Genomic DNA, 14,519 nt, shown 5'->3' on the forward strand with positions numbered 1-14,519 from the left:
CCCATTCGCAATGAGACAATGGTATGAAGACCGCACAATACTACATAGTGAAATACAAAGTAGACTAGCACAAATAACTTTTCCTTGCATGTCCACACTGAACTTGTGCAAAAGTTTTTAACTGAGCTAAGAGCTCAACACTCCCTCTTAGCAAGGAAGGAAATGTTCACCAATCCATGTTTATCTTTAAAAGCCTCAAACTTGCCTTTTTCTAAGGGTTTGATCAAAATATCAATCCCTTATTGATTTTTAGAAATGTACTGAGATTTCACTGCTCTCTTCTGAATCCTATCTTAAAAATGAAGTGCTATATGATCTCCATGTGCACAGACGTGTCATGAAACATTAAATTGTCTGAGAGTTTGGCACAGCTAATTATCACAGAAAATGACTAAGGATTCCAACTCTTGATCAAATATCCTCGCAAGTAGCTTGTGAAGCTAAATGTCTTTACAACTAACTGATACTAGCTACCATATACCATAACTTTGTTGTGGTTACGGCCTTTAAAGTTTGCTCCCTAATAAAACAAGAGATCATTCTTGAACCCAAACTAAAGCAACACCTTAAGTTTCCCCTTAAATAAAGAATTACCATTAATCCCTTATGAATAGCCTTAAGGTCTTCTTGATTATGTTAGTTTAAAGAAGGGAACATCAAAACTAGCGCTCCCTTAATGAGGGAATTCTGGCCCAATATAGTTATAATTTAATAATTTTCTTTCCCCTACCTATGGGAAAGAGAATATAGGGTAGAGGTCTAACATGACAAATATTGCAAGTCCGTGTAAGGAAGTCATCTTGAATCTAATCCAAACATCAATTTTAGCTAGTTTCTTTACATTAAATTTTAAAATAAATTGAATTCAAGCTCATCCATTTGAAACTTCCAAATGCAGATTTGATGAAAGTCGGGTCCTTCTCAACCAATACTCTACCAGGCATCTTAGGAATCCATGGACCATTTAACAACCAAAATCCTTAAGCGTGTAACATAACTATAGTAACTAACAATTTGGAGGATTCCTAACATTAAGTGTTATTCAAGCAATTTATTTTGCTACATCCTTCCAGCTTTCTCTAATGAGGACAATCACAAAGTATAGAAATATTAGTAAATCAGCATTGAGGGATCTGATTTTATAAGTTGCCCAACATTTTACGCATGACTAAGCCATAGACAAATCACATTTCTCAACACTTCATTAGCAACAAAATGGAGACTTGAATTCTTTAATTAACATAGTTCTGATATGAAGGATTCTTGATTAGCACTTATTTGCTACATCGTTCTAGCTTTCTCTGACAGTAGCAATCATGGAAATGTAGAATCAAATGAGCATTGTGATCTCATATTGTGCAAGTTTCGGTGTAGTTTAAGTATGACTGAACTTGAGAAGAACCAAATTTCTCTAACACTTCACTGGAGAAAACAGGCAGACTTGTTTTTTTAATTCTAAGCCACCTGCACATTTACAATCTTATTGAACTAATCGAACTATTTCCGATAGGTTGTTTATTATTTCTGCAAGAGTTATAACTTAAAAATGTAAGTAAGAGCCTATTGTTTGATTGTTTATCCATTTTAGAGACCACTCCACTAAACCAAAAGTTTTACCAAAGCAGTATTTGTACTTCATCAATCTACGTCTCATGAATAAATAGCCAAAGACAGTTTAAATAATTAGTTTTACAGTTATGTAGGTGCAAAACTTTCAGTCTGTTACAGCCCAAATTTTGCCCTAAATTTTAAGTTGAACATAGCCGTTGATTTAATGAAAGAATTGTTGATTAATTTTAACACATGTTAAAATTCTGACATGAAAAATTTTATTTTGATAAAATCACATTTCATTTTGATATTTGAAAGAATATAAATGTCCTTGTATTTTTCGTCTCTTGAATATACAATTGATATTTTACCAAAAATAATGAAATGTTGGAGGCAAAGTATTTCACACAAGTCGTGAAAACAATTGCTATCTTTCATATGTACTCAAAACAAAAAAAATGAAACATATGGGAGAAAGTCAGAGATGACCAGTCATTGCCTTTCAAACTTTGACTGGTTAGATGTTTTGTTGTTACATTGTCGCCCGTGGTACAGCTCTCGATCTGGTAAAGCTCCTGGTTCATCATTCCCCTGCAGGTGAAAAAGGTGGGGTTAGATCTTTTTGATCTAAGCAATAACTAGTTACCTACAACTACATTCTTGCACATGTTACATTTCTCCTATTCTGAATACATACAAAAGATGCAAAGCATAATGTTTTAGAAAGGGACGTATTATTTTGATACGAAACCTTTCATTATAATCAAACATAGGTATGTTCAGTTTATAAGAAATAACTGCAAAATACAATATGGAATGGATTATGACTGTCACGAGCCCGTGCTCGAACATCATAAAATGTTCTATTTATTGTTTGTGCATATGCTGTAAGTAAATAGGAACGACTCTTTAAGTAATACAATGCAAGGGAATGCAGGGAGCTATAGTTGCAGAGAAAATTCTTGCGTGTCTACATAACAGACACAAGGAATCTATATTGCAGACCATGATATCTTCCAGAAAATCCAACACAACAGTTACCAGCAGTTACAGAGAAACAACAGAAGCATTCTAAACTGAAAAGGGAGTAACAAGCACGAAGATATGCACACATACTTTATCACTATTACTGTGGAATGTTTTAAAGCTCATATCAGACGAAAGAAATCAAATGATTACAGCATGCTTGAATCAATGTGGAATTTAAAGAGAAAATCTCATTTAATATACAGATCAACAATGTATTTTTCTGGCATTTCTCTCAGGTACTCGTAACAGAATCTGCAAGATTAGTACACAAAGCATGATAAAAGACGAGCATTCAGTCAAACACATACAGAAATCAGATTAGCAAACACATGTTTTCTTTCATAAAAATGGCATCTTTAAGGTAAGAAATGCCCAGATTGTGTTACAAAACTCTTATTAGACAGCAGTAAGAAGTGTTTTTCATTGCATAAAAGTAATAATCCGGAAAAGGAAATGATGAAATTTGAACACATCAAATCGTGCCAGCAGTTAAACAAAAATTGTTTATCAAGCCATATCAAGTTTTGCTGCTCGAATCTGCTACAGTATGCGTGAATGAATAAAATAACTACAGCTAAATGGTTATATATACCAGTTTGAAGCTAAGGGTGCAAAAGAAGTAATAAGACTGGAACACAATAGAGAACCCTTTTAGCACATAAGGGCAAATGGTAAGCACAGTAAAACCCTATGTGTCAAGTGTTTTTTAGAACACAAGCTACAGCCTGAAATAAGACGAAAGTAACAAATTTATTGTCATGCCCAAACTACGAGGGCAAAAACACACAAATTTGTTTTTTTTTTTTTTGAATAATAATTAATAATTAAACATGCTCTAAGCTTGAAATGATTGATAAAAGTTTTAGTACAGGTTCTCTACATTACGTCTTAAGATTGTAAACATGAGGATGATTACATCATTAAGATTTTTAATCTTTTGTTATAAGATTGATATCGATCATAGTCACGTTATTGTGTTAACTTCACAACAACATTCTAAAATTATTTAAATAACAATCTAAATGAGTACAGTTAAGCACAGTAAAACCCTATGTGTCAAGTGTTTTTTAGAACACAAGCTACAGCCTGAAATAAGACGAAAGTAACAAATTTATTGTCATGCCCAAACTACGAGGGCAAAAACACACAAATTTGTTTTTTTTTTTTTTGAATAATAATTAATAATTAAACATGCTCTAAGCTTGAAATGATTGATAAAAGTTTTAGTAAAGGTTCTCTACATTACGTCTTAAGATTGTAAACATGAGGATGATTACATCATTAAGATTTTTAATCTTTTGTTATAAGATTGATATCGATCATAGTCACGTTATTGTGTTAACTTCACAACAACATTCTAAAATTATTTAAATAACAATCTAAATGAGTACAGTTAAAATAAATTGAAATATCTAAACAAGGACTTATTAAAAGGAATATTGCGTCTACCTATACATATATGTATATACTTTAATGAACTTCACTCAAATCTCAATTTTATTTAAACCCATAATACTATTAAGAATTAAACATTTCTAAAGATATTAACAATATAAATTACACTTAAATATGACTAGTTGATAAAGAAAAATGATTTATCATTTTCTCTTTGTCTAACATATACTAACGTAATAAAGCAAGATAATAGATCACAATAAGTTTCTAAAACTTTAAATGTATAAAATTACTACTAAATTTATATTAAATTTTAAAACAAATAACTTAAAACAATTAACAATTAAACAAACATAATTGATAAGTAACTTAAACATATACTAATCTTATCCTACACTAACACGAATTTAAAACTACTAATTAAAACTATTACTTAATAATTAAAACTAAGTTAATCAAACTAAATTATTCAACATCTAGCTTGACTCACTCCACAATTAGTATAATGATAAGTAATAAAACATGTTAATACTAATATAACTACATAAAAAATATATATAAAAATTAAAATTTAAACAACCCTAATTAAACAACTAAATAATTAAAACTAACACTAACTAAATCTAAAACTTAATATTAATACTAATAAATCTAATACTAGAATTAACTAAAAGAAACAACTATCATTTTAAACTAATTCTTAAATTCTACTAACTTAATTTAACTAAAATATAAATTCAAGAAACTAATATACTAATAATTACCCAAAACAAAATAAATTACATAAACTAACAAACATACTAAAACTAAACTAAACCAACTTAACACTAAAATATCTTAACTAAACTTAACTCTAACATTAATCCTACCCTACTAACTGTCTTCCCCTACACCCCTATGCCCACCCTACCCTTGGGCAAGCGCTTCCCAAGGAGTGCTTCCCAAGCGCTGTCCTTGGGACAACGCTCTGCCCAAGGGAGGCGCTGACATAGCACTCCCCTCCCAGTCCTCTCATGCGACCCAGGCGGTAGGTGAAGGAAAAAGCAAGAAACTTGCTTGCTAACAAAACTTAATTCTTTACCCCCACAAAAAGATGAACGCCCAAACAGACAGTGAAGGAGGTGATGGGACATGGGGGGGGGGCAGGGTGACGTCACACACCCCCAGTACATCTTGACTTGCCACTAAAACTTTAAAGATATCATTTTGTTTATTTTTATTTTTTGCATTGCCCAAAAGTAACGCCCATGGGAAGATGGGAAGAAATTAAGACAAAAAGATTATTAGGTAGAATAGGATATTTCAATATTGTTTTTTTTTAATTTTAAAACTTAATTTAAAAAAAACAAAAGGTATAATGAGGGAATGTTGCAAAGAGGTGGGATTAAATTGCTCCTTCATACAAAATCCAGAGAGTTTTCACTCTCTTGGAATACTTTTTTTTTTGCTTTATTTTTCTAAGTATAAACTTTGAAATTGATTTATTAATCAAGAGGGGATTTTTATTTTTCTTTTCAAAGCAAATTCATAAGGACTTGTTACAACTTAATATACTAAAAGATTTGAATTATTCATTTTGTTCAATCGTGCAATAATTATTTGATTTAAATCATCATGAAAACTGAATCTACATGCAAGATCGTAACTTTCATTTTCAATCATACAAGAAACCTTAAGATTTTTGCCAAATTTAATCAACATCAATTCCATCCTATTTTGATGTGCATATATCTAAATTTAAATCATAATTGAATCACATGATAACCAAGTATGCTCAAACACCAATTTTATTGGCAAACTTGATTCAAAGGCTCAGCCGAGAAAGAATCAGGAAGAAAACCCGGCTTCGTAGCCAATTACAACAAGGTTTAAAATACAATTTACAATAGGATCTCAATCCCAAATTTCAACAATTTAATCAAATTTTCTTCATGACCCTAATCAAGGGATTTATAATGTTTTTCTGCAACTCATTCTAGAACCATGGAGGGAACAAATATCTGATCAGGTGACAACCAAGCATAACCAAGAGAAAATCAAATATGCATAATCATACATGGTTTACACAATAGGATTCACAATGAATCAAAACTAGGGAAAGGTGGATTCTTCCAACCAGGAGAAGTCAAGCACAACACCCATTCAGATGCCCAATCGGGGCTAATAACCAAGAACTTCTGTTCTTTCATTTAAACTTGCCATACTCATACCAGGTTTGTGCTGACGGGTAGGGGCCCATAACACCCTACCCTTTATCCCTCTTCTCATCCTGAGAAGAGACTCTACACAGGTTGGAGTCCAACTAAACAGACCTTTCCCAAAATTGGTCACTTCTACCCTCTCCAAGGGTGAGTAATACCAAAACACCCATGTAAGGAAAACTCAAAATTTCAAACATAAACAAGAAAGGAAAACAACCAAAAAAGACATGGTTTCCAAAGCTTCGCAACATACCCACAAACATACAAACCTTGAAACAACAACAAGGTAACATGAACATGAAACAAACATAAAAACTGAATAAAGGAGATGAGAATTTCCTACCTTCACAAGAGGTAATGGCAATGAACAAGTTTGAGTAGTGTATCTCTTTTCCTTCCTTCCACCTTCAAGAATTCCTCTCTAAAATGTAGAGATTGGGTAACAACTTCTACTAGGCCAACAAAGGCCTCTAAATAAGCCTCCAACTCAACCACCAAAGGGGATCAATAACTACAACCACCCACCTACAATTCTAGAAACTCCTAACTCAACCCACACCATGGTTAAACCCTAAAAGGAGGTGAGGCAAGGCAACTCAAGATAACTACTTGCAATTTTCGCACAAAGGTAAAATGAGACTTTTTGAGTGATCTCAAAAGTCAACAAAAGGGGCTTAGGGGTTGGAAAAGACCCCTAACCCATACCCATACCCTTTGGGTATAATTATTCCATGCTTTAAAGCCTTAGGAATAGGTTTAGAGCCAAACAAAAATCAGGAAATAATTAGGACCAACTAACAACTCTTAACAAAAAGATTAAGCACTAATTGGATTAAGGGCGACTAAACTCGATTAAGAACCCAATTAGCAACTAACATTGACTAAAACTGACTTAGGTCCAAAGGCTACACAGCAACCCTAGCTAGCACACAAGAACATAAACAATTTACGAGTGTCAAGCGACACCAAAAGAACATAATTATGAGACATTCACATTTACTAAACATGGAAAGATACATACATACATCTCACAATACAATACGCGAATTACGAACAACAAGGTTTCCAAAATTAACACATAGTGATCAGTTCTGTTCCTCCGTCGGTTTCCTCGGCTAAAATTATCTGCACACATCAGTAGTCCCGAAAATCACATGTACATATATACGTATCAGAAATTCACATAAATTGAACCATACATCAATCAGGGTTTCTTCCATCCTACTTAATTCTTAAACATTTAAAATCTCTTAAATCAAAGCATCAATCATACATTTACCGATCTCATCAACATCAACATATATATACATAAAACATTAAATGACAAACATCAATATATCTAAAAGTAACATGAAATAATATAATATGTTCTAAGTATCAAATAATGTCTCGGCATCTCGAGTCGTGAGTGTCAAAATGATAAAATAACAACTAAGGCTATGAAGGGTCGGGGCGAGGCCTCACATTTATGTATGCAAAAAAGGAGCCAAATCTCAGTACAGTAGCAAACCAAATGCTGTCATTTTGATGCAGAAGTTGCCAAGAGAAATTAACGAGAACCCAAATGATGATAGACATTCAATAAAAACATCAAGTGTTACATCCGTTGTTACAGGCAAGAAAGGGACTCAGTAGAAGAGGAATTTATTTTTCTCAAATGAAATTGCTAGTAAAGGGGTTACGGCTATTGAGTGGAACAGATTCCCTTGCAAAAAACGCATCTGTTATTTACAGTCACAGATCTACAGATAAAGGCAAAAAAACATGTTTCAAACACTGGTTTTAAAAGCAGCTGTTACAAAAAGCATTTCTCATAACATTTTATAAATACCCCATCATATAACCGAAGCATGTATTTCAGAAGGGGAACGTGCTCCACAAAATCGTGCTTCACAAACAGCAAAACGTTTTTAAAAAATAAAATAAAAACGTTACCTCCAGCCGTAAGAAACCATGGCGACTCCAGAACAAAAGCAAGAAAGAAAATTCGTGTTTCCAGCACTGAGTCACGACAGAGAATGAGCTAACAAGGTTTTTCAAACGCTACAGCAAACTGGTGACGGCAAGCAATGGTTTCTCTCTAAGCAAACCCCAGCCGACTTCCCTCTTTTCATAAAGTGAAAAAAACGCAAATGAAGATGGAGTTTTTAGGTTTTTTCAAAACCGACAAACACATTTCCATATATTTTATGAAGTTTGAAATCCGACACCAAGATATATCGGCATCATCTTTTGATGCATTTATAAACTCATTTATTTTAATAATGTATTATTTTAGCCAAAATAATATATTATTATATTATTTAACTTTTATTGATGAGTAATTTGTAATGTAAATTTGCAAAACTTAAAATGTAATTAGTAATAATCAAATTGATGATATTATAAATCAATTGATTATTATTAAAATTAAGCAAATTTAAATTAAATAAATCTATTTTCGGATTTAGGAGAGAAAAGAGGGAATTTAAGTTGATCTTATGATTAACAAATCATTGTAGCATGTGTCTTTTAGACTAAGTCCTAGAGTCTTGTTTTTAGAGACTTAGTAGCTTCTTTTAAAGTCTATTTAAGGCTTTTTGAGTCTTTCTAGGACTGTGGGTCGAATCTTGACTTTGTCCTAGCTTTTTTAAGGCCATGTGTTGATTTTTTGAGTCTTTTAAGGGCAGTTAAAAGTGAGTCATAGGTTCTGTTATGACTTGGTGCAGTTGTTAAGCTGTGAGTCAACTTTTTTGATAGGTTTTGACTCCCTTATTGTAGCCTTTTTTCCTGATTTCGACCAGGAGTTTTGGTATTTAGTTTTCTAAAAACTGTAATACCAAAGATGGATGGATACAGTTCTGGAGGGAGAATAGATCATTGTGACATCTTACTCTCCTTTGTATACTCATTTTTCTGAGTTGTATCTCTGAAGTGATGTTTTTTCGACCTTTGAAGGCATAATACAGTTGGCAGAATCTATTTTGGGACTCATTGTTGTGTGCAATACAGGTGATTTGATGTTATTTTTCTGTGTTCTATCTAGAACCTCTAAAGTCTGTCTCATTTTTCGCACTTATATGTCTTAGTAAAACCTCTATGCATAGGTCATAAGTCGTGCATTTTAATGAAATTATATTGATTATGATCCATGTCTTTTTGATATTATTCATTAAAAGCCCTCTCCTGAAACACTTTTATGCAGAGATTTTTCATCAAAATAGTATTCTCAATTGCATGTCATTTCATTGTGCTTTTAGACATAAAATCATTTCGTCTTGGTGTATCACCTTTCTAGTTCAGATAGTTCTTTTCCATTTTCATATTTTCTCTTTCCCTTTCCCTCACAAGTTCATACCATAGGTGAAATATCATAACATCATACAGGAACCGGCCTAGAATCCGGAGGTTCAGTCGCCTGAATAGTTTACCCACAAACTCGTGATTGTTCCAATGTTTCATCAAAATTTCTAAGTGTTTAAACGCTTATTTTGAGGGTGCAAATTCTGGTGACAACAGTTTTTGGCACGCCCGGTGGGACCGTATAATATACTGTTTGTTTTTTTTGCTGGTTTTTACTGTGCAAACCTGCAAAAAAAAAATTAAAAAAATTTTAAGCATAGTTGGCGACTCTACTGGATAAATTAGAAAGATCAGTGCTGCATCGTTTTTATGAAACGACACACAAGAAGATCAAAGAATTTTCAATATAGAGAGCTGTCTCCTCACAGAAGAGGGAAAAAAAATCTGAAAAGATCCAAGAGACTCTTGTTTATATGAGAAGAGCACGTTCAACACCTCCTGCTACAAGAGTTCGTGCTGCTCAAGTTGAAATTCCAAGAGGTAGAACTTTACCAGCTCAAATGGCTAGAACCTTCGCTGCATTCAATCAAGGCAGTCCTCTAAATTTGGCTCAGCATGATGATATACCGGTATCAGCCCTCAAAAGCCTACCTTATTTTTCAGGAGAAGATCAAGTTACCCCTATTGAGCACATCCAAGATGTGGCAAATCTGTGTGCCTTGCATCATATTACGGAAGATAATGTTGCTGTAAGGCTGTTAGCTGCGTCTTTCAAAGGAAAAGCTTTGGAATGGTACAGAAGACTAATTGCAGGATCAATAACAGATTGGGATCAACTTGGTGGAGCATTATGTGAATTTTTCAAAGATAATTCTGATCACCTATCGCTAGTTCAGCAGCTGGCCACCATTCAAAGAGCACCATATGAGCAAGTTTCTGATTTCAATTTCAGATTTCAAAAAACTTGGGAAAGAATTCCTGTGACAGTGAGACCTACTACTGAACATGCATTCTTATACTATCTAAGAGCGTTTAATAGCAGTATTGCTGTAATGATCCAGACATTGGGTGGCATTACATTACCTACCGCTTACCAGCTAGCTGTTAGAGCAGAGAATAATTTGATACAAGCTGGTCAGATCGCTCCAAGGCCACCAATGCCTATTTTTCCTGTGATGCCAGTTACACCGCCTACGGTACCGCTTCAAGAGGTCCCGTTAGCAATGATACCACCAGCACCAGCACTACCAGCTCCAAATTCACAGCAAACAGCAGCTGCAAGTGGTATGTCAGCTCAACCGAATGATTTGCATGAAATCAAAGGCATTTTGCAAACATTCAGAAATGAGTTGATAAATATGAAAAAGCAACAATTCCAAAACCCAAGGCCTTACCAGCCAAATGGTAATTTCCAGCAGCAAAACCAAGGTGGGTATCAAGGTTACAAGCAGAATTATCAAGGAGGATACCAAGGAAATAGACAAAATGTAAATTCAAGGCCATTCCAACCATATAATCCTGCTACAGCCAGTACTTCAAAGGAGATAGTACCTGCTCAAAATAATCTTGCTGTCGATTATGAGTGGTGTTTTCCATGCAATCAGCCACATAACCAAAGTACATGTGCAAATGGTGTGATCAACCAAGCATTAATGGTACAGAATACGCCAATGGCCCAACAAGATATACCTCATGATAACACTGTTCCGCATCAAAATCAACACCCAAATGAGACTGGACTCTTGAATTGGCAAGGGGAGGAATTCTGTGGTGTGAATATGGATGACCCTGTAACTGTTGTTTACACCAGAACTAAAAAAAGAGCTTTTGAGCTCAATAATGCAGCTAGTAAAGTAGCTGGTGTAGCACAAACACCAGTCAAGACAAATAACAAGGATGACGCAGTTACACAACCATCCAATCCACAAATACACGTACTACAAAGAAATCCACCCCTTGTATCAAAAGTACAGCCTCACACGCAAGCTGATCGTGATATAGAGCAACATCACCATAAGGCAAAATTTGTTGCACCATTTAATATCGTGGATAGCATGAAGAAACTAAATGTGAATATGTTAGTATGGGACACGCTAGCAATTCCAGGACAAAAAGACATGTTGCAAGTTGCTTTAGAAGAAATAAAAGGTGAAAGCACATCCGCAACAGCAGCAAAAGGTAGTGTGCTTACAAATCACCCGCAAAACAGCAGCAATATATCAAGTAATGAGGTAATTAAAGACCCTAAACCCCCTCCTTTCTACTTGACGGTGATTGTAGGTAATAAGCTAGTCCACAATTGCATGGTAGATAGTGGTGCAAGTAGTTCCGTCATGCCCAAAGAGATTGTTGATAAGTTAGGACTTAAATACCAACCTTTAGAGAAAGGTGTTGTCCAATTAGACGAAACAGCAGTAAATACTCTAGGGGTCATTAAGGGGTTAAATCTTACACTTCATGCTTGTCCTAATTTTGTTGTTCCTCAAGATATTTGCATAATTGATTTACCCCCATACTTTGCCATGTGTCTTTCACGAGATTTCACAGCTAAAATAGGTGGTTACTTATCTGCTGATTGGTCTCATATGTTATTTAGGACCCGTTATGGGACTAAAGTTACCATTAAATCTGAAAGATTGGCTAGAAATCATATAGAACCATACTGTCCTAGCACTATAAATATAATTTCAGATGTAACAGAAAAGAATACTGAGCATGTGGGTGATCCAGCTGCTGTCATTCATGACAGTTATGAGAATAGCAGTATTCCTGATGTTTTGTTAAGAGAGTGGGCAGAAGAAAACATTGTTGACAATCCTTCTGATAAAATTGTGGAAGCAAGCATGGGAAATTATGTCATTCATGAGCTGGATGCGATGATTCCTAATCTGGAGAAAGGAAATGCAAAATTGTCTAATCAGCGAAATGAGCTATGGGAAATGTACTTTGATGGTTCTTGTAGTAAAAATGGTGCTGGAGGGGGAGCTATGCTCATATCACCTTCTGGAGAAAGGTATTATTCAACTTTTCGTTTCGCTTTTTCTTGTACGAATAATATAGCTGAGTACAAGGGTTTGATAGCTGGTCTTGAATGGGCCAGAAAAAGTGGTATTAGCCTTGTAAAAATATATGGTGATAGTGAGCTAGTAGTAAATCAGGTTAAAGGCCTAAGCATTGCAAAAAACCACGCTTTAAAATGCTACAGAAATAGAGTGTGGGATTTAATTGAAGATTTCAATGCCTTTAATATTATTTCAGTGCCTAGAACTCAAAATAAATATGCAGATAGACTAGCCGCTATTGGGGCTCATTTTGATCCAGTTGAGGATATCAAAAGAGAGAAAGTACAAGCACATGTGAAGTTAGTTATACGGCCATCTATACCTGATAATGATGTCAACTGGCAGGTTTTTGATAGTGATGAGCAGATTCTAACCTTTTTGTTAGAAGAAGATCATTTTGCTGTTACAAATCAGAATAAATTGAAACAGCAGTACGATGATCAGATTATTCAGTTAAAGAATAATAAAATGCCAAAAGGATTAGTGGCCTTCGAATCCAATTTCAACAGTGATGATCAACTGAAGAAAGGAAAAACCGGGATGCAAGTGAAAGATGATCATTTTGAAGAGCTGGAAATAGCAGAAGGTAAATTTCTAAAAGTTGGAAAAGTCTGTTCAGTAGAAGAAAAACAGCAATTTAAAGGTTTGTGTCAAGAATTTCCAGAGGTTTTTGCTTGGCAGTATTCTGATTTAAAAGGATTTGATCCCAAGATAGTGGAACATACAGTTGATTTGGATCCAAATTCAAAACCTGTAAGACAAAAGCAAAGACCTATAAATCCTAGGCTGGAACCACTCATGATCAAAGAATTAAACAAGCTTGTTGAAGGAGGTATCATTTTTCCAATCAAGCACACATCATGGGTGTCAAACTTGGTTCCAGTAAGAAAAAAGAATGGTGAAATCAGGCTGTGTGTAGATTTTCGTGATCTCAACAGGGCATCCCTTAAAGATCGTCATCCGCTACCTTCTATGGAGCAGATTCTTCAGCTGGTAGCTGGTTCTAAAAGGTTTTCTCTTTTGGATGGTTATTCTGGTTATAACCAAGTGCGTGTAAATGAAGCTGATCAGTTCAAAACAGCTTTCACAACAAAATGGGGTACTATGGCCTACAAACGGATGCCTTTTGGGCTGTCCAATGCTGGTGCAACATTTCAGAAGGCAATGGAACACGCATTTCAAGGTCTGTTGTATGATTTTTTACTAGTATATCTTGACGATGTAACAATTTTTAGTAAATGTACGGCTGATCATTTACTTCACCTAAGGCAAGTTTTTGAAAGGTGCAAAGAGTTCGGTATTTCTTTAAATCCGAAAAAGAGCATCTTTATAGTGCATGAAGGTAAACTGCTAGGACACATTGTGTCAAAGGAAGGAGTCACTATTGACCCTGAACGTGTGCAAGCTATCTTGGAACTACCGCTGCCTAATCATAAGAAAGGTTTGCAGAGTTTTCTAGGAAGGATAAATTTTATCAGAAGGTTTATTCCAGATATGGCAAGGTTGCAGCAACCATTAACAGCAATGTTAAGAAAAAACAGAGAATTCAAATGGACCAAGGAAGGAAAAGACAGTTTCCAAGCCATCAAAGAGGCATTATCTACCTCACCGACCCTTGTCAGTCCAGATTTTACTAAAGATTTCACTTTATATGCTATTGGAAGTATTGACAACATCTCTGCAATGTTGGTACAGAAAAATAATGAAAACTATGAACAGCCAATAGCATTTTTCAGTCAGTCCCTGACTGATTATGAAAACAGGTACACATTTGTGGAAAAACATGTACTTGCTGTAGTACGCAGCCTGAAAAAATTTAAACCCCTGATCGCTGCCAATAAAGTGCACATTTTGGTAATCCATCCAAGCGTAAAAGAATTTCTACTAAGTAAAGATCGGAATGATAAACGAGTTGGATGGATCACCAAAGTTATGGAGTTTGATGTAGATATCAACATCACAAAACTCATAAGAGGTAAAGGATTGTGCGAGGAAATGG

This window comes from Cupressus sempervirens, chromosome 7 (assembly GCF_028749045.1).
Source record: "Cupressus sempervirens isolate cs-2001-9-10 chromosome 7, ASM2874904v1, whole genome shotgun sequence".
Taxonomy (NCBI): domain Eukaryota; kingdom Viridiplantae; phylum Streptophyta; class Pinopsida; order Cupressales; family Cupressaceae; genus Cupressus; species Cupressus sempervirens.